The sequence below is a fragment of the Nicotiana sylvestris genome, chromosome 2, assembly GCF_000393655.2.
Source record: "Nicotiana sylvestris chromosome 2, ASM39365v2, whole genome shotgun sequence".
NCBI classification, from domain to species: domain Eukaryota; kingdom Viridiplantae; phylum Streptophyta; class Magnoliopsida; order Solanales; family Solanaceae; genus Nicotiana; species Nicotiana sylvestris.
The window spans coordinates 37,953,670-37,974,205 of record NC_091058.1 but is presented as its reverse complement, the minus strand read 5'-3'; the positions used below and the strand labels follow the sequence as shown (position 1 = coordinate 37,974,205).

Below are 20,536 nucleotides of genomic sequence, written 5' to 3'. Positions count from 1 at the left end.
TCTCAACTCTCCTGGCCACATTGGCCGCCTCCTAGAAAGATATCTCACTGCTAGTCTCCCTAGCCATCTGAAGACAAATCGGTTGAATAAGTTTGTCAATGAACCTCCTTACCCTCTCTCTCTCGGTGGAAAGTATGATAAGATCATGACGAGCCAAGTTGATGAATGTGGTCTCATATTGGGTAACAGTCATAGAACCCTATCAGAGACGCTCAAACTACCTCCGATAGGCCTCTCTCTGCGTGATGGGGAGAAATATATCCAGAAATAGCTGAGTGAACTGCTCCCAAGTCAAAGCTGGTGATCCGGCTAGTCTAGCCAAACATTAATCCCTCCAGCAAGTCTTGGTGGATCCAGACAGGCGAAAAGAAGCAAAATCGACCCCATTGGTCTCAACTATCCCCATGTTCCTGAGAACCTCGTGATAGCTGTCTAGATAATCCCGTGGATCCTCAGAAGATGTACCGCTGAAAGTAGTAGTGAATAGATTGGTGAACCTATCCAACCTCCACAAAGTATCGGCAGATATAGCTTCTCCATCACTCGTCTAACCTACCACACCCGGCTGAACTGCTCCGACTAGCTGAACTACTGGAGTCTGGAACTGGGGAGCTACGTGCTCCGGAGTGCGAGTAGCAGGATTCTGAGCTCCTCCTCCAGCCTAAGAGACGATTGGTGATATAAAAAGCAAGTCTGCCCGGGTGACACTCTCCATAAGGCCCACTAGGCGGACCAGAGCATCCAGGAGTACTGGGGTAGCAATAAACCCATCTTGGACTTGAGCTGGGCCCAGCGGAACTATCTGGGCTAGAACCTCATCAGCAAAGTCAACCTAAGGCTTTGCCACTGGTGCTGCTGCTTTCGACTGAGCTCTGTCCTACCTCGGCCTCTAGCATGGCCCCGGCCTCGCTCTCTGCCCCTCGTGGGAGCTACTGCTGTGGGCTCAGGCTGCTGGTCAGTGGATGAGGAAGTGAGTGTTCTCACCATCTGCGAAAGAATAGAGGAGAAATTCAATTAGCATTGAGAAACCAAACCGCATGACAGGAAAGAATAAATGTGAATTTTTTCCTAACTCTATAGCCTTTGGGGGATAAATACAAACGTCTCCGTACCGATCCCTCAGACTCTACTAAGCTTGTCTGTGAACTGTGAGACCCATTCAACCTAGAGCTCTGATACCAACTTGTCACGACCTGGATTTTCCACCCTCGGGAGTCATGATGGTGCCTACTGATGTGAGTTAGGCAAGCCAATTATTGAACAAATTACCCTTTTTACCCATTTTATACACTTTGACATTTATAAAACAATAACGTGTGAACAACGGAAATTTAGAATAAGTGGAAGAAAAGCGATAAAATATCTGAAATATAAATCTAATACAATTGTTTAAGCCTTAATCACCTAGAACTGGTGTCACAGTACCACAAACGGTCTAAGAGTGCTATATATAAAGTCTGAAAATAAAGATACACTATTTCCGAATCAAAAAAATGAAACAGGAAATAAAGGATAGAGGAGACGCCAGGGCCTGCGGACACCTGCAGGTCTACCTTGGATCTCCGTGTAGACTGAAGGTAGCCACCCAAATCTACCGTCCAAAAATTGCTCCGGGATATGCACATGTGCAGAGTGTAGTATCAGCACAACCGACCCCATGTGCCTGTAAGTGTCCAGCCTAACCCCAGCGAAGTAATGACGAAGCTAGGACCAGACTACCAAATAAAGCTGTGTAGTTCCAATATATATATATATATATATATAGCGCAAAAGAAATATAGAAATAAACAAATAAAGATAGGAGGGGGAAACATGCTTCGGGGAATAACGGGTAAAACAGAATATCAAGAGAATTATAAAGGAGTCAAAATCAACCACTAACAAGAATAAAGAAGGCAGATTTCACTTTCTTTTCACATCTTGTTGTAGGCGTGCAACCCGATCCCATTTCCTGTGTCTCGTGGCAGGCGTGCCACCCGCTCCCATTTCATGTATCTCGTGGCAGGTGTGCCACCCACTCCCACTTCATTTACCTCGTGGTAGGCGTACCACCATCTCCCATTTCATTTATCTCGTGGTAGGCGTACCACCCGCTCCCATTTCATTATATCTTGTGGTAGGCGTACCACCTGCTTCCATTTCATTATATCTTGTTGTAGGCGTACCACCCGCTTCAATTTCATTATATCTTGTGGTGGGCGTACCACCCGCACCCAATTACAAGCCAACAAAAATCAAAGGAATCCCGGTAAGGGAACAAGAACAATATAAAAACTACCCGACAAGGGAACAATGATATTTCAATAACATCCCGGCAAGGGAAAAATACTATCAAAACAAACATCACGACAAGGGATCATTAATATCAAACAAACATCCCGGCAAGGGAACAATGGTGATAATAACATATGAACTGCAATAAACTACAACGGAGTCATAACACTTATAATACAAGACTCACGGGAATGCTTGACACCAACATATAGATACTCGTCACCATGCCTATACATCGTACTCCATAATTAACATGTAGCAAATAAGACACAACTCCTAATCCCTTAAGCTAAGGTTAGACCAAACACTTACCTCAGACTTCCATTGCCAACTCAAGCCTCAAACACCGCATTTTCTTTTGAATTCGGCTCCAAATCAATTGTATCTAGACATAATTGACTTAATAACATCAATAAATGCTAATCAATCCAATTCCAATGCTTAACTATATCTTTCCCTTCATTCTTCCCAAAAAGTCAAAAATCAACCCTGGGCCCGCTTGGTCAAAACACGAGGTTCGGACCAAAACCCGATCACTCATTCACCCACGAGCCCGAATATATAATTTGTTTTGAAATCCGACCCCAAAATGAGGTCAAATTCCCAAATAATTAAAAAGCCCTAACTCTACCCAAATCCCTAATTTTCTACCCTTAATCTCATGTTTTAGGCCTAAAATCTAGTTGGTGTTGATAAAAATGGAAGAAAACAAGTCAAAGATTACTTACCCAAGAGGTTATGGTGAAGAAGTTCTTCAGAAAAATCGCCCAAGAGGTGTGGAGAAGAAGAAGTTTGTGAAAAATGTGTTAAATCCCGTAATGCATTCTGTTTCTAGACTTTTAAAATAACTGGACGAAATTGGTCTTCGCGTTCACGATAAGCTCAACGCATTCGCGATGCGTTAGGCCTGACAGACCTTTGCGTTCGCGATAATCGGCTCACGTTCGTGGATAAGTAACTCCTCGAGCCTTCGCATTCATGCCCTAGTGGTCGCGTTCGCGTAGTTATAATACCCCTTCCCCCTGACCAGGCCACAAGCCTTCGCGTTCGCGATACCAGGACCACGTTCACGAAGGGTAGACCCCCTAAAGCTTTGCGTTCGCGTAGAAGGAAATTTTCCTTCAGCACTATTAACTCATCGTGTTCACGAGGGTCCTCCCCCGAACACGAAGACGAAAATACCAGAATACCAGCAACTGAAAACATTAAACTTTTTAAGAGTTTAAAACCTAGCGAAACACATCCGAAACTCACCCGAGCCCTTGGGGATCTAAACCAAACATACATACTAACTCAAGAACATCATATGAACTTATCCGGGTGATAAAATCACTAAAATAACATCATTAACATCGAATTAAACCTCAAAATCAATGAATTATTTCAAAACTTCTTAAAACATCAAGTTTAGCTTTTAAGGTCCGAATCCCGTCAAACGGATTCCATTTCTTACCAAACTTCACAAAATTATCTTAAATCACATATAAGACCTGTACCGGGTGCCGGAACCAAAATACGGGCCCAATACCAATATGTTCTAATCAAAATTCATTTCCAATTCCTTTAAATAATTTCAGAAAACAATTTTCTTCAAAAATTCATTTCTCGGGCTTGGGACCTCGGAATTCGATTCCGGGCATATGCCCAAGTACCATATTTTCCTACGGACCCTCCGGCATTGTCAAATCACGGGTTCGGGTCCGGATCCATTTACCCAAAACGTTGACCGAAGTCAAATTAATTCATTTTTATAGTCAAAATTTATCATTTTCACAGATTTTCGCATATAAGCTTTCCGGCTACGCGCTCAGACTGTTCACACAAATCGAGGTGATGCTAAAAGAGGTTTTTAAGGCCTCAAAATGCAGAATTTCATTTAAGAACAAGTGATGACCTCTTGGGTCAAGTGTCATCACACTAAAACTTAGGGCAAACTTGTTGTAATTGGGATCATGATATAACTATTGCACATAATTACTCACTCTATACTTCTCGGTAGTTTGAGTGAGTTTCCCCTAATTGGCTTTCACAAGCCCAATTGGGTGTTTAAATAATGCAAGAAAATTGGCTCAATTCGGGTATTACTATCTCTAGGTTTAATCCTTTATTTGGGGCTATCAATCTCTTGAATGCACCCCAATTACTTGTTAGCCTGAATTTTCTAGAATTACTCTCTCTTTCTTAAGAAGAGCCTAAGTCAAAAAGGCACAAATCAGTGTTTGCAACCACCAATTCAACAATTAAAGCATGAATCAAGCTAAATATCATTAACCCATAAACATTTAAGCCCTAAAATTGAAGACCCATTAAATAGCCACACTAGGGTTGAGTCCTAGCTAATGGATTTAGCTACTCATAATCAAAAAAGAAATCAAAGATGGAGATGAAATATAATACATAAAAAGTAATTACAAGAGTAAAATATAAGATTAATTGCTAAAGATGTTCTAAAATTACTATAAAAAGCAAAAAATGGTTGTTCACGTGCTCCACAAAACAACAGATACCCTAAAAATCTGAAAAAGAACTATTTATACACAGCTAAATTTTTCGAACAAAATTTGCCCCTACAGATATTCCGCTGACAGCAGAAAACAGGTCGCCTCAGTGCTAGGATTACCGCGTCTGTGCAAAAGCAAGCGCGGACCGCGTTTATTCTCTTTTGAGTTGGATCTGAACTTGAGTCCGCTGGGAGCGAAAAATCAACCGCATCAGCGCTCCTTCAACTGCGGCCGCAAAATATGTTCGCGGACCGCGCCTTTCAATTTGAGCTCCAAACTATAGTTCTTTGATTCTTAATTTCGCTGAGGGTGAGAATTGGACTGCGGTCGCGTCAAATGATATCGCTGCCGTGCAATTTCACCGTGGGCAGCAGTGACTGTTAAGCTCAAAAAATGATTCTCTGAAACTTAATACTGCTTAGAGTGTAGTTAAGACCGCCTCAACGGTGGACCCTCCGCGTCCGCTACTATTTCTTCGCTGTCAGTGCCTTTTTGACTCAGTTTTGAACTTGTGGAGGTTTCACTCCTTTATGAGCCGGTTATGACTTTCTTGTCTCTTTTTGACCATACACTGCAAAAAAGCATAATAAGTTAGCTTTTGGGAATACTTGTACACACTTTTAATCCAAAACCTAAGCAACAAGGAGCATGGAATAGGCTAGAATCCCTAGTTATCACGTAGCCCCCACAGTTAGAAGCACATACTATTTCAATTCACCTATGGAGTTAATTCCCTCTTACAAGGGTAGAAAAGAGACTTACCTCGCTCCGAAGTTCCATAGCCGGCTCCCAAGCCTTTCCAACAACTCAAACCGATGCCTAACGCTCCAAAATTAGACAATAAATGTGCAAATCCATAAATATATACTCCAATAGTTATTAAAATCCAATTTGCAATAATTTCCAACTCCGTTCGAAAAGTCGATAAAATCAACCCTCGGGCACACGAGCCCGGATTCTGAAAATTTTCTAAGATAAACATTATCCATAACATCACGAACTCAAATATATACTTTATTCTCAATTCCATGCCCAAATTCGTGGTCAAAATAAACACAAAATTCCTATTAATTTTCCATGAATTTCCATGTTAAAATCTATATATAATCCATGAATTTAACTTGAAATAGGTGAGAATCACTTACCTTGACATAGATGATGAAGACGAAGCTCCAAAATTCCTCCTAAGTCATCTCCCATGGAGGAAATTAGATGAGATGAGCCAAACCCATTTTTGCAAACTTATACCTCCCATCGCGTTCGCGATGAACAAAATTATCAAAAGCGATTTCCAAACTTTTCTCAAATAGCCTCTAGTATAATTGTTATAATACTTTGTACAAAACTACAAATGACAAATGATTTAACTTTCTGAAAACTAGACACCAAGATCTACAACTTTCATGTTTTGGTCATCTCCTAATTCCTTATATATTTGTCGATATAAGCTGTCGAAGTCAGCCTTGCGCAACACAAATTTCTTCTTCATCTTCCCGGACAACCTGTAGTATACTAGCCATAACTTTTTGTACACAAATCCAAATGCTAAATGACTTGCCTTTCTGAAAACTAGGCACAAAGGAATATAATTTTTTTTTTTGGATCATCTTCTAATTCCTTATAAATTGCGAGATATGAGCCTCCGAAGTCAGACCTGTGCAACAGAGATTTCCTTCTTCGCGAACGTAAAGAACAAAATACCAGAAGCCAAATCCTTCTTTACGAACGTGAGAGGATCCTCGCCAATGCGAAGACCAACACAAGACATCAGAAAATTAGCATCCGAAGTAGCCCAAAATGATCTAAAACACACCCCAGGCTCCCGGGACCCCGTCCAATCACACCAACCTGTCCCAAAACAATGCATGAACTTGCTCGAGGCCTCAAATCACATCAAGCAACATCGAAATCATGAATTGCACCCCAATTCAAGCTTAAGGAACTTTAGAACTTCAAACTTCTACATTCGATGCCGAAACCTATCAAATCACGTTTGATTAACCTCAAATTTTGCGCACAAGTCACATTCGATATTACGCACCTACTCCAACTTCCGGAATTGGAATCCGACCCTGATATCAAGAAGTCCACTTTCGGTCAAACTTCTCAAAAACCTTCAAATTTCTAACTTTCGCCAAGTAACCCCAAAATGTCCTACAGACCTCCGAATCTACATCCGGACGCGCTCTCAATACCAGAATCACCATACAGAGCTATTTCCAAACTCATAAGTCTAAACGGACATCGATAACATTGAAATGCACTTCAACCCAAATTTATGAAATTCTTTCAAAATGCCAACTTCCATAATAGGCTCCAAAACGCTCTCGGATCATCCAAAATCCGATCCGTACATACGAACAAGTCAAAAATCATCATACGAACCTGTTGGAACCTTCAAATCCCGATTCTGAGGCTTTTAATCAAAAATCATACCTTAGTCAATTTTCTAACTTAAAGCTTCCGAAATGAGAATTTTCTTTCCAAATTAACTCCGATCTTCCCAAAATTTAATTTCGGACATACGTACAAGTCATAATACCTGAAGTGAAGCTACTCATGGCCTCAAACTTCCAAACGATACGCTAGTGTTCAAAATGACCGATCGGGTCGTTATAATTCTATTCTTCATGCTGCTGTAATTTTGCTTAAGGTATATGCACAAGAACTTTTATTCTCATACTTCCTCCATTTATTAAACTATATCCCATGCACAACCTTTTAATCTTTGGTGTAGACAAAATTCAAACAAGAGAATAAAAATAATTAAGACTATACTAGATTCAAACCTACAATTTAAAGCAATTTATTTTGAGACCGCCTTTGTCACTATACTAGATGATTCAATTATTACAATGATTCAACAAGTTATATACATAATTATTTTGTCAACATTCGAGTATCTAATTAACCATATTTTGAAATTGGCGGAACACTTGTGCAAATTAAGTCAAGTCGATACGATTGCACATAAATGTTATGTTGATTTTGCAGCATGTATTGCACAGTTGAAGAGATGAGGATTGTGTCGAGCTACTGAAGACATGCAAGAAGCTATTGCGCAGATCAAAGAGGGAAGAAAAGGGAAGGTCCTTATCATTGACATGTTGTTAGACACAAATGAGAAGTCTAGGGAGTGCGGGGAAAGAGAGATTTAGAAGTCAAAAGGTGCTTTGGGGTCGCACATTTGCCCCTAATGTCTTGGAGGAAGCTGATATAAGATAGTTGGTTGATATTTGTAAGTTCCAACAATGGATCCACTTGTTCACAAGTGATGCTGCTAAGGTATATGAGGAGGAAGTTAAACGTTTTTATGCCGACTTGTTCAAGGTTGAGAATGATCACATTTGTGCCTTGATGAATAGAGTTGATATGGTAATGGACTCTGCCTTGTTGGGATGTATTCTTGGTGTGCCTGCTGAAGGGATGTCTAGTATTCAGGGAGCTTGTACTCAAAACTTCAGAAACACAATCTTGAAGGACAAAGCAGTTCAGCAGGGGGTACAAGTTCGGAAGAAGGTCCTCCTTCCTATATACCAACTGCTATTTGAGATGGTGAACAAAGTATTGCTGCCTCGAGCTGAGAGAAGATTTATCACTTCTCGTGTAGACCTGGTCCTCATGGAAGCACTAGATAACTTCACTACTATCAATTTGCCTGGGATTATGATAGAGCACATGAATAAAGTGACAGAATTTAAAGATGGTAATCATGGGCTGCCATGTGGGTTCTTTCTCACCAAGGTCTTTGAGCACTTCAAGGTTCCTCTCGGACCAGCTAAAGTGGGCACTAAGAAGCAAACTATTTCAAATGTCACTCTTGAAGAATGTGAGTGTATAGAGAAAGTTGGAGGGGTTGGAAGCACTTCTACCATATCTCAGTTGATAAATGCCCAAACAGTGCTACTGCTGAGATAAGGCAATTGAAAGCAAGGAATGCTATCCTTGAGACTCAGTTAAGTCAGCTGCAAAAGGCACCTAGTTCCTGTAGCTCTCAAAGTGAAGAGGTTGCTCGTCTGACAAAGAAGAACGCTGAGCACAAGAAATAAGTGGAGGACCTGAAAGAGAGACAACTCAATGAGAAAATGTCAACAAATTCTCGAATGAATTTAGTCCTCCAAACCATTGCCTCAGCCTCCAAGACTTCTCCTTCCAGTGATCCTTAAATATTGTCCCCTCCGTGTCAAGTCTATAATCCAGTTTGTGGTCAAGTCCCTCAGTGTCAGTTCTTATGATGATAATTTGTGGTATTTTTGTTGATTTTTCTAAATTGTGGATGTGTTAGTAATATTGACTATGCTCCTGCTTTAAAATCCAAATTATGTTAATGCAAGCTTTTCCCTTTTTGTTGTTTAAACCTTGCTTTTATGCTCTGTTTTTGGTCATGACTGTGTGCACATAAGTGGCATGAGCTAACTTAAAGCTAGACTTCCTTCTTGCTTAAATACATGTTACTACTTTTTTTATGATGCCAAAAGGGGGAAGAATATTTGCATTTATGATCTGCACTGATTAAGGGGGAAATACAGATTCAGGGGGAACTCTTTGAGGTTCCGTGATGTGCACTGATTAAGGGGGGAACGATAGATTCAGGGGGAAACTTAAGCTCTTTCTGGTTTGCTGTCTGGTTCTATGTGGCTCTTTATGGGATTTTCAATTATGAGTTTGTCATCATCAAAAAGGGAAAAATGGATAGGTTACAAGTATCTTTTTCATAAGTACTTTGTTTTATGCTTTGATGATCTAACAAACTTACTATTAAGAATCAGATAAGGAACTTGTTAAACATTCTCAAGACCTTAAGATCACAAGGTTCCAGGTTGGGATCCAGTTTGGGATATGGCTCAACTCTTCAGAGTCGAAGGAACAGCTGAGGGAACGAGTCCCTACCAGTTCCCGAGATGACTGTACAAAGTCAACTCTCCAATTGGAAAGTTGCTACCTGCACACGCTACAGTACATGAATAGTGCAGCAGTCAACTTTCTGTGGAAGGCTTTTTACCTACCTTGCTTGCATCATTATAAGTGATGTCACTCATGTATTATTAACATCAAGGAAGGTAAAACAATCACTTAAACACTTAGACATTTCACTCAAGCTCTCATGTGATCATCCAGCAAGCAACTCTCAAGTGCTTCAAGAACAAAGAACAAAACAACTACGGACCAGTTCCCACATCAAGTTATTGTATGTCCTTAGTTGAGTTGTAACTTTGTTAATATTCTTACTTGTAATTCCTACTTTAGCTTACTAAGAATCAGTGTGTAGGAAACCCTTTGTAAATCTTAAACATTTGTATTTGAGTCTTGGCTAGAGTTAGTCGAGTGGTAAAATCTTTGTAATAGAAGTATTACAAAGTGTCTTGCAATAGGTGTGTTACAAGTTAGTGAGGGAATAGGAGGTTAATTTCTAGGTTGCATATGTTGTAATCTAAAAGTTGCTCAGTAGTGAAGTTGAAATCCTACAAGGGTAGGTCGTGGTTTTTAATCCCGTTGAGCTAGGAATTTTTCACGTAAAATTCCTCTTATCATTTATTTACTGTAGTGTGCGCATGTTTTGTTGAACCTGATAGAGAATCTGGTTCTCTATAGAGTTTGGTGGACCCTTATATTCTATCAACTCCATTAGTGGAAGGCCTGTAATATAGTTATATATTATATATAGAGAGAGAGATATAGATAGGCTAAAATACGGCTTGCTGTCTTCATTATGTCCACTATCAATAGATAAAGTGCTAAGGATATCAACTAAAGTCATGCAGGTTATATTTTTGTCCACCCCACAAGTTTATCTTCATTGAACTTTCTTTGTAACAAATCATAGCTAGTTCATATCAATACCGATTTACGAAAGAAAAAGGCAGGGAAATTCTGATCAATATGGAAGCCAGTGACGTGCCAACAGCTAGCGAAATATTCCGAGCTCAGGCTCATATCTACAAGCATACCTTCCATTTTGTAAATTCCATGGTTCTTCGTTGTGCTATTCAGATAGGCATACCAGATATAATTCATAGTCATAAGCAACCAATGACTCTCTCTGAGTTAGTTTCAGAGCTGAAACTTCCACCTGCAAAATCAAATGGTATTTATCGACTAATGCGCCTATTGGTACGCTCCGGCTTTTTCGCTACTAAAAGTCTTGACGAAATCTCAGAAACTCAAGAAGGTTATGTTCTTACTGTTAAGTTTGGCAGAAATCTTTTGTCCCACATCGGTGGGAAAAGAATGGTTGGGGGGATTTTCCCCCTATAAAAGAAGGCTTAATGTTTAGGATTTAAAATACTTCTCATTTGCCTTCTCATCTGTTTAAGGCATTTGTATTTCTCTCTTTAGTATTATTTCACTTGTATTTTTGGAGTGAAATAAAATATTGGTTGTGTCCGAGGAGTAGGCAAAATTAGCCGAACCTCGTAAATTCTGGTGTTCCCTTTATTGTTGCTTTATTGTCTTATTTATTATTTGGTGGCTGTCATAATTTTTGGTATAGTAGTTGTGACTTATTCACACTATATACATTTGGCTTCCGCAACAATTGGTATCAGAGCCAAGGTACTGTCTAAGTATGCTCTGTGGTTGCAGCATAGTCTGATCTTCCACATCAGAAAAGATTTATCTTGGTAACTGAGTCAAGGTTCTGTCTGAGTATGCTCTGTGGTTGCAGCTTAGTCTGATCTTCTACATCAGAAAGGAATAATCTTGATTTGTGTCGTCAGCTATTAAATAATATTTGTGTCAAATATGGGAGACAATAAACAAGAAGAATCTACATCAAGTGTCAACAATACGTCATCATTGGCATCTTCGCTTATGACAAGAATTGTGTCAAATGCGAAATTTGCGGTAGAAATTTTTGACGGGTCCGGGCATTTTGGGATGTGGCAAGGCGAGGTTCTAGATGTCCTTTTTCAACAAGGGCTAGATCTGGCCATTGAAGAAAAGAAACCAGATGTTATTGGAGAAGAAGATTGGAAGATTCTCAACCGTGTTGCTTGCGGTACCATTCGATCCTACCTTGCTAGAGAGCAGAAATATCCATACACAAAGGAAACTTCTGCAAGTAAATTATGGAAAGCACTGGAGGATAAATTTTTGAAGAAAAACAGTCAAAATAAATTGTACATGAAGAAGAGACTGTTTCACTTCACCTATGTTCCTGGTACCACGATGAATGAACATATCACCAGTTTCAATAAGTTGGTCACAGATTTGCAAAATATGGATACAACTTATGATGATGGTGACTTGGCCTTAATGTTGTTGGCGTCACTTCCTGATGAGTACGAGCACCTTGAAACTACTCTACTCCATGGAAATGACGAAATTTCTCTCAGAGAAGTTTGTTCGGCTTTGTACAGCTATGAACAAAGAAAGCGAGAAAAACAGAAGGGCGGAGAAGGAGAAGCACTATTTGTGAGGGGTCGTCCTCAAAATCAAACGAGGACAAAGAAGGGAAGATCCAAGTCAAGATCCAGACCCAGCAAAGATGAATGTGCCTTTTGTCGAGAAAAAGGGCACTGGAAGAAAGACTGTCCGAAGTTGAAGAATAAGGCCAAACATAACAATGGAAAGGCCATTATGGATTCAAATGTAGCTGATTGTGATGATTCAGACTTCTCATTAGTTACAACAGAGTCATCAACATCATCAGACATATGGTTGATGGACTCGGCTTGTAGCTATCATATGTGTCCCAACAGGGACTGGTTCGTGGAATTTCAAGAAGGAGAATATGGAGTCGTCCACACAGCGGATAACAGCCCTCTTACCTCATATGGCATTGGTTCAATACGATTAAGGAACCATGATGGAATGATCAGAACATTAACAGATGTTCGATATGTACCGGATTTGAAGAAGAATCTCATCTCTGTGGGAGCCCTGGAATCAAAAGGGTTTAAAATCATTGCAGAAAATGGAGTGATGAGAGTATGCTCCGGTGCACTAGTGGTAATGAAGGCTAATCGGAAGAATAATAATATGTACCGCTATTGTGGCAGTACAGTTATTGGGACAGCGACAGTGACATCCAGTGACGACAAAGAGGCAGAAGCAACCAAGCTATGGCACATGCGCTTGGGACATGCTGGAGGAAAATCCTTGAAAACTCTATCAGATCAAGGATTGTTAAAAGGAGTAAAGGCTTGCAACTTGGAGTTTTGTGAGCATTGTGTTAAAGGGAAACAGACAAGGGTTAAATTTGGTACAGCGATCCATAATACTAAAGGCATTTTGGATTATGTACACTCTGATGTTTGGGGTCCTTCCAAAACACCTTCATTGGGTGGGAAGCACTATTTTGTAACCTTTGTTGATGATTTTTCTCGAAGAGTGTGGGTGTATACAATGAAAAACAAAGATGAAGTGCTGGGAATTTTTCTCAAATGGAAGACGATGGTGGAGAATCAAACAGGCAAGAGGATCAAGTGTATTCGCACAGACAATGGAGGTGAATACAAAAATGATCATTTCAATAAGGTCTGTCAAAATGATGGCATCGTCCGACACTTAACTGTCAGACATACACCACAACAGAATGGAGTGGCTGAACGTATGAACCGGACCTTGCTGGAGAAGGTACGGTGTATGTTGTCCAATGCTGGCTTGGGCAAAGAATTTTGGGCTGAGGCAGTTACATATGCATGCCACCTCATTAATCGCTTACCATCTGCTGCTATTGATGGCAAGACACCATTTGAAAAATGGTATGGAAAACCTGCTGTAGATTATAACTCTTTGCACGTGTTTGGCTCAACTGCATATTATCATGTGACGGAGTCAAAATTGGATCCAAGGGCAAAGAAGGCTATTTTTATGGGAATTACTTCTGGAGTCAAAGGATATCGCTTATGGTGTCCTATGACAAAGAAAGTAATATTCAGCAGGGATGTTACCTTTGATGAATCTGCTATGGTAAATAAGGTAACAGAAGACACCAAACAAAATAAAGGTGCTTCTAAGCAGGTGGAGTTTGAGGGAAAATTTATTTTTCCTACACAAGAAGCAGAGGAGGAAACAAATGAAGATTACCCTCTGGAAGAAGAGCCAGTAGAGGAGATTCCAACTCAGGAACCTCAACAACAACTTGAATCAATAGCAACCAGCAGGCCAAAAAGAACAATAACGAAACCTGTTCGTCTCATAGAGACGGTTGCTTGTGCAACCTCAATTGTAGCTGATGATGTTCCTACCACTTATAAAGACGCTGTCCAAAGTTCAGAAGAAGATAAGTGGAGGATTGCCATGAATGATGAAATACAGTCCCTTCATCAGAATCATACATGGAGATTGGCCAATCTCCCGAAGGGAAAGAAAGCAATTGGGTGCAAATGGGTATTTGCAAAGAAGGAAGGATTTCCTAACCAAGTAGATGTTCGCTACAAAGCAAGATTGGTGGCCAAAGGATATGCTCAAAAGGAGGGAATTGATTACAATGAAGTGTTTTCTCCAGTTGTAAAACATTCCTCCATTAGAATTATGTTGGCTTTGGTAGCACAATTGGATTTGGAACTAGTTCAGATGGATGTAAAAACTGCGTTTTTACATGGAAACTTGGAGGAGGAAATCTACATGACTCAGCCAGAAGGATTCAAAGTTGCTGGAAAAGAAAATATGGTGTGCAAACTTGAAAAATCGTTGTACGGATTGAAACAATCTTCTAGACAATGGTACAAGCGATTTGACGAGTTTATGTTGCGGCAAGGGTACAAGAGAAGCAAATACGATCATTGTGTGTATTTGCACAAGCTTAAAGATGGTTCCTTTGTATATCTTCTCCTATATGTTGATGATATGTTGATAGCTTCCAAGAATTCGGAAGAATTGATAAGTTGAAGATTCAACTGAAGAAGGAGTTCGAGATGAAGGATCTGGGTGAGGCAAAGAAAATTCTTGGCATGGAGATAATTAGAGATAGACGTTCAAAGAAACTCTGTTTATCTCAGAAAGAATATTTGAAGAGAGTACTACAACGTTTTGGCATAGATGACAAGACTAAGCCAGTTAGTACTCCACTTGCTCCCCATTTTAAGCTAAGTACTACTATGTCGCCAATGGATGAAGCTGAACGAGAGTATATGTCAAAGGTACCATACGCAAATGTTGTTGGTAGCTTGATGTATGCAATGGTTTGCACAAGGCCTGACATTTCACAAGCTGTTGGAGTTATTAGCAGATATATGCACAATCCAGGGAAGGAGCATTGGCAAGCTGTGAAGTGGATTCTACGGTATATTCATAATACTGTAGATGTCGGGTTAGTTTTTGAGCAGGAAGACAATCAGTCTGTAGTTGGATATTGTGACTCAGATTTTGCGGGTGATCTGGACAAACGAAGATCAACTACTGGTTATGTGTTTACTTTTGCAAAGGCACCAGTTAGTTGGAAGACTACTTTGCAATCAACAGTTGCTTTGTCTACAACAGAGGCAGAGTATATGGCTATTACAGAGGCTGTGAAGGAGGCAATTTGGCTTCAAGGATTGCTAAAGGAGCTTGGTGTTGAACAAAAAGGTATCACAATTTTTTGTGATAGTCAAAGTGCTATTCAATTAGCGAAGAACCAAGTTTATCATGCAAGGACGAAGCATATTGATGTTCGGTATCATTTCGTACGAGAAATCATAGAAGAAGGAGGAGTCACAGTGAAGAAAATTCATACTACGGAGAATCCTGCTGATATGCTAACTAAGGTGGTGACTGCGATCAAGTTTCAACATTGTTTGGATTTGATCAACATTGTTGAACACTGAAGATTGAAGATGAAGACACAACCAAAATTTGTTATTGAGAGAGAATTGAAAATGTGGAATTTTGCCAAGGTGGAGATTTGTTGAAGTTTGGCAGAAATCTTTTGTCCCACATCGGTGGGAAAAGAATGGTTGGGGGGATTTTCCCCCTATAAAAGAAGGCTTAATGTTTAGGATTTAAAACACCTCTCATTTGCCTTCTCATCTGTTTAAGGCATTTGTATTTCTCTCTTTAGTATTATTTCACTTGTATTTTTGGAGTGAAATAAAATATTGGTTGTGTCCGAGGAGAAGGCAAAATTAGCCGAACCTCGTAAATTCTGACGTTCCCTTTATTGTTGCTTTATTGTCTTATTTATTATTTGGTGGCTGTCATAATTTTTGGTATAGTAGTTGTGACGTATTCACACTATATAACATTTGGCTTCCGCAACACTTACAGCTTCTTCTAAGCTGCTTCTGAAGAGTGAAATCCCAAATTTGTCACCTTTTGTTAGAGCAATGGTTGATCCTGTTATGGTGAATCCATAGCAATCTTTAGGGGATTGGTTTCTTAGAATTGAAACCACCCCATTTGAAACAGCACAAGGTGCATCCATGTGGGAATATTGTGATCAAAATCCAAGATTCAACAAAGTTTTCAATGAAGCAATGGCTAGTGATTCCCAAATGATGAGTTTGGTTGTGAAGGACTGCAAACAAATTTTTGAAGAGCTGGATTCCTTGGTTGATGTTGGAGGAGGCACTGGTGTTGTTGCTAAGACTATTTTGGCTGCATTTCGTCATATAAAATGCACTGTTTTAGACCTTCCTCATGTTGTTGCTAACATGCCAGAGACAGAAAATTTGAAATATGTGGGAGGTGACATTGTTTCAGTCAATTCCGTCTGTTGATGCCATTTTGTTTAAGGTAAGAAGATGCTAACTTTTGTTATTCTTTTGTTTACAAGTTGACATGTACTTTGTGGTCCAATTTATGTAATGGTGGTTGACTGGGTATGATGTTATAAAGATAGAAAGATAATTGACACCGTGACCTAAAATAAACAATAGATATTTAGCCGTAAATCTTCCTACTAAGGATAAAATGAGCAATTTAAAGTTAAATTGTATAAAACTTTTTGGAGATGACTAAAAAAAAAAGAGTTCACATAAAATATTATACTTGATCTATATGTCACTACTGAGTAATCTTGAGTGGGTCATCATTTGTGAGAATGACATAATGTTAATCCATGTTCAGTTTTTACGAAATTCCCTTTGCACTTCACTGTTCATACTTTATTATGTAGTCTTTCAATTACTACATAATTTCTGTATTAAATGTTATAGGTCATTGATTGTGAATTTGTGATTCTTATGAAGGGTCTGTTCAGCTGTCCAACGGGCCGAGCCCCCATCCCATCCCGGCCCACTTAGTTCTAAACGGGATGGGCTCATATTAAACAGTACACAAGGTGGGACGGGCTGCCTATTTCGTTCCATTTATCCCGTCTCATCCCCCGTGTTTTTTTTTGGAAATAGAGTCGTTGGGCGGCCTTGTTTGCAAATTTAGCCGTTCCCAACGGCTATAAACGGCCATATTTGACCCCCTCCCCCCTCCCCCCCCCCCAAAAAAACACCCCCTACCCCCCAAACTTTTAATTTAATCCCTAAAAAAAATTACACTTTGGCACTATTTTTAACTATAAATACCCCAATTCTTTTTCATTTTTTCCCACAAAAATTCTCTCAAATCTCTTACATCTATTTAGTTTATTCTCTCAATTTTCTCACAATCAACTACGTTTTAAGTATTTAGGCAAACTTTTGGAGCAACTTTCAAGCTTCAAATTAAATTCTCAAGTATTTGGAGTAAATTTTTGAGCAATTTCTTCAAATTTCAATATTTAATTCGTGAGAACCTTTCCTAGAAGGTTATTGCGTAGATTAGGTGCTTTTCAAAAGAATTGTATTTGTATGTGAAATTTGAAAGTTCTATTAATAAAATAAAAGGCTTTAAGCCTTGAATTTTTTGAATGGATTGTCTTACACTCTTACTTAGTTACTTTAGGGCTTGAAATTATATTAAATAAATTACAACTCTATTATAATTATTAAAATATTTTATTACAAGTCTTTTGTTTGAATATTTAATTATTTACTTAGTTTCTTTAGGGTCTGTTTGGAAAGCCACCATGTAATTGGAATTGATGTAATTACTAGGGTAGTAATTACACAGCCTAGTAATTACATAGTTGTATAATTACGACAACCTCTTTGTTTGTCATAATGTAATTACAGTGTAATTATAAATTTACTGTTTGGTTGCACAAGTGTAATTACACAGTTAGATTAAATTTTAAATAAAATAATTATCAAAAATTAAAAGTTAATATAATAAATATATGTCTATAAAGTTTTATAAGTATAAATAATATTATATTTGGTATGTAAGATGTATATTTTTTCGTGAATATATGTTAATTAGTAATCATATATTTATAACCAATATTATAAAAATAATACATATATATTTTTTAGATTAATAATATTTAGTTTAGATACTTACAAAAACTAAAAATATACGGCTTGTAAGAACATCATGGAATTCATGTTTGATAAAATAAATTAATATTTATAAATATAATGTCATAACATTATTCAAATGTTTGACAAAACTAATCTATTAATTCTAACTAAAAAAATGAACAACATGCAATGTGAGCCAATACTACTAAAACAAGCAAATTGGAACCATGAATATAACACAATTTCAAAATTTTAAAAAACAAAAAGGTTTAACATATGTTAAATTCCAACATAAAGATAATAAGTTCCACTACAACTTAAGATTAGGAAACATAATAAGTTTATAATTCAACAACAAAATTTAACTTTAATTGCATCACTCATTATATGCCAAGTTTTTTAATGACTATTATTTCTAATATTAGGAGATGTAGTTTCAAAAAAGAGAACAATAAAATAAATAAAAAATAAAATATAAGAAATTACATTGAATCACAAGAGTGGTAGAAAAATAAAAGATAAATAATGTACAAAGAAAAATATATTTTAAAATTTCAAAAGAAATTAAAAATTAAAAATAAAATTAAAAAATTAAAATAATAGAAATAAATTTTTTTAAGAAAATAAATTAAAATAAAATTAAAAAATAAACTAAAAAGCAATCTTGTAATTACACAGTGTAATTACCACCAATTCTCACCTCCCCCTTGAGAATTAGAGAGTGTAATTACACCTCTCCAATTACACTCAATTTCATGCTGACCAAGTAATTACTTGGCCAAACAAACATGTCAAACTGTGTAAGTACATCTAATTATACCCAAATCTATTTCCAAGGTGGCTTTCCAAACAGGCTCTTATAATTTATTAAGTTTTAAGTTTATTAAATAAGTCAAAAAAATTAGCTCTTGCAAGCTTTAAAAACTCAGTCATTATCAAAAAACTAGTCGTTGCCAAATTTAATGCTTAAATAATTATTTTTTAAAAAAAAATAAAGGCCCACTTAGTCGGATGGGATGGGCCTACCGTTTGGTCCCGTTTATCCCGTTCCACTTAGGCCCATCAGCCATCGTCCCGGTTAAATGTCGTCCCGTCCTATTGGACAACCTTAGTTCAGTTCGGTTATTAATTTTTTTTGTTAGAATCGAAAAAATAGCCGATTTGAATCCCCACTCTTCTCGTTTCCTCGTCTTGCTTTCTTGCTCATACCAATGTCAAACAAAACAGTTAAAATTTTTTATCCTATGCTTGAAATTGAAAATATGTTTTTTTTTTTTGTTTGTTTGCAGATTGTTATGCATAATTGGAGTGATGAGGATTGTGTGAAGATGCTAAAGAGATGCAGAGAAGCTATCGAGGATAAAGATGAAGGAAGAAAAGGGAAGGTCATTATTAGTCCTGAATAGAGAAGAAGAAGAAGACATGACTGAACTGAAGCTCATTTTTGATGTATTGATGATGGTTTTACTCACCGGAAGAGAGAGAACTGAGAAAGAATGGGAAAAGTTGTTCCTTGAAGCTGGATTCAGGAGCTACAAGATTACCCCCGTCTTTGGCCTAAGGTCCCTTATTGAAGCTTTTCCTTAAATATATTAGTATGTAAGAATTATGATGAACATACGTGCAGTATTAAATGCAGAGAAGGACAAGCCTCACAATTTAATCAAAGATCTTATCAAATTAATCAAAATACAAGAATAGCAAATGCCATATATATTTTATATCAAATAACGTTCACAATTTTTTTTCAAGTCATATTGAATCTAGGCATAACTACTATATTCCTAACAGGTTGTGCCGTTGTGACAGAACCACAACTTATACATTTACAAACTTCGAGTTAATTAGCTTTCTTGGGGATGAATAAGTTTTTTCAGGAAAGCTAATTTTCCTGTACCTTATAGCAACTAATCAAAATTTGAGAGGTTATTTTAAAGCTAAAACAAAGCTAGCTAGTAGAGCTTTCAAAGTTGTATTTTTCTTTCTTGTTAATTAATCAGTCAGTCTGTTTCCTCAGCAAAGAAGATTAAATGACAAATGAATACGATCACTTTCAAAACCAAAATTGGCTGTAACATTGCGTGTTTCTCTCGCCTTCCTCTTCTTTTTTGCCCTCTCAAGGATAAAATGCACTTCCACTTCACTGAAGGCCTCTAATTAACACAGCAACAAGAAGTACGACGCAGCATTAATATCCTAAAACAACAATTTATGATGTTTAGCTTCTTAGTTTCTCTTGAAAGTGAAACTGGAATATATCACATAGTACATCCAGTTTTAGTTTTTAAAAAACTGAAATAATAATCCACAAAATTGAATTATAAAGTAGTCTAACATTCTATTCCTAGTAGACGAAACGTCTCACAAATGCTCCTGATTCATGTCGTTAACACCACGCACCAACCGAATCAAAGAGCTTCTTGTTATTTAGGATACAGGGTGTGATCGGCATTACCTATAGGAGATGAAGACTTAAAAGGCAAAAGTGAGAAAAAAGTGAAG

The 20,536-nt window shown here is 38.0% G+C and overlaps 1 pseudogene; it reads left to right on the top strand.

Moving 5' to 3' along the window:
* Window positions 1-10,655: 10,655 nt before the first annotated feature.
* Window positions 10,656-19,621, top strand: LOC104230764 (trans-resveratrol di-O-methyltransferase-like; annotated as a pseudogene).
* The last annotated feature ends 915 nt before the right edge of the window (window positions 19,622-20,536 follow it).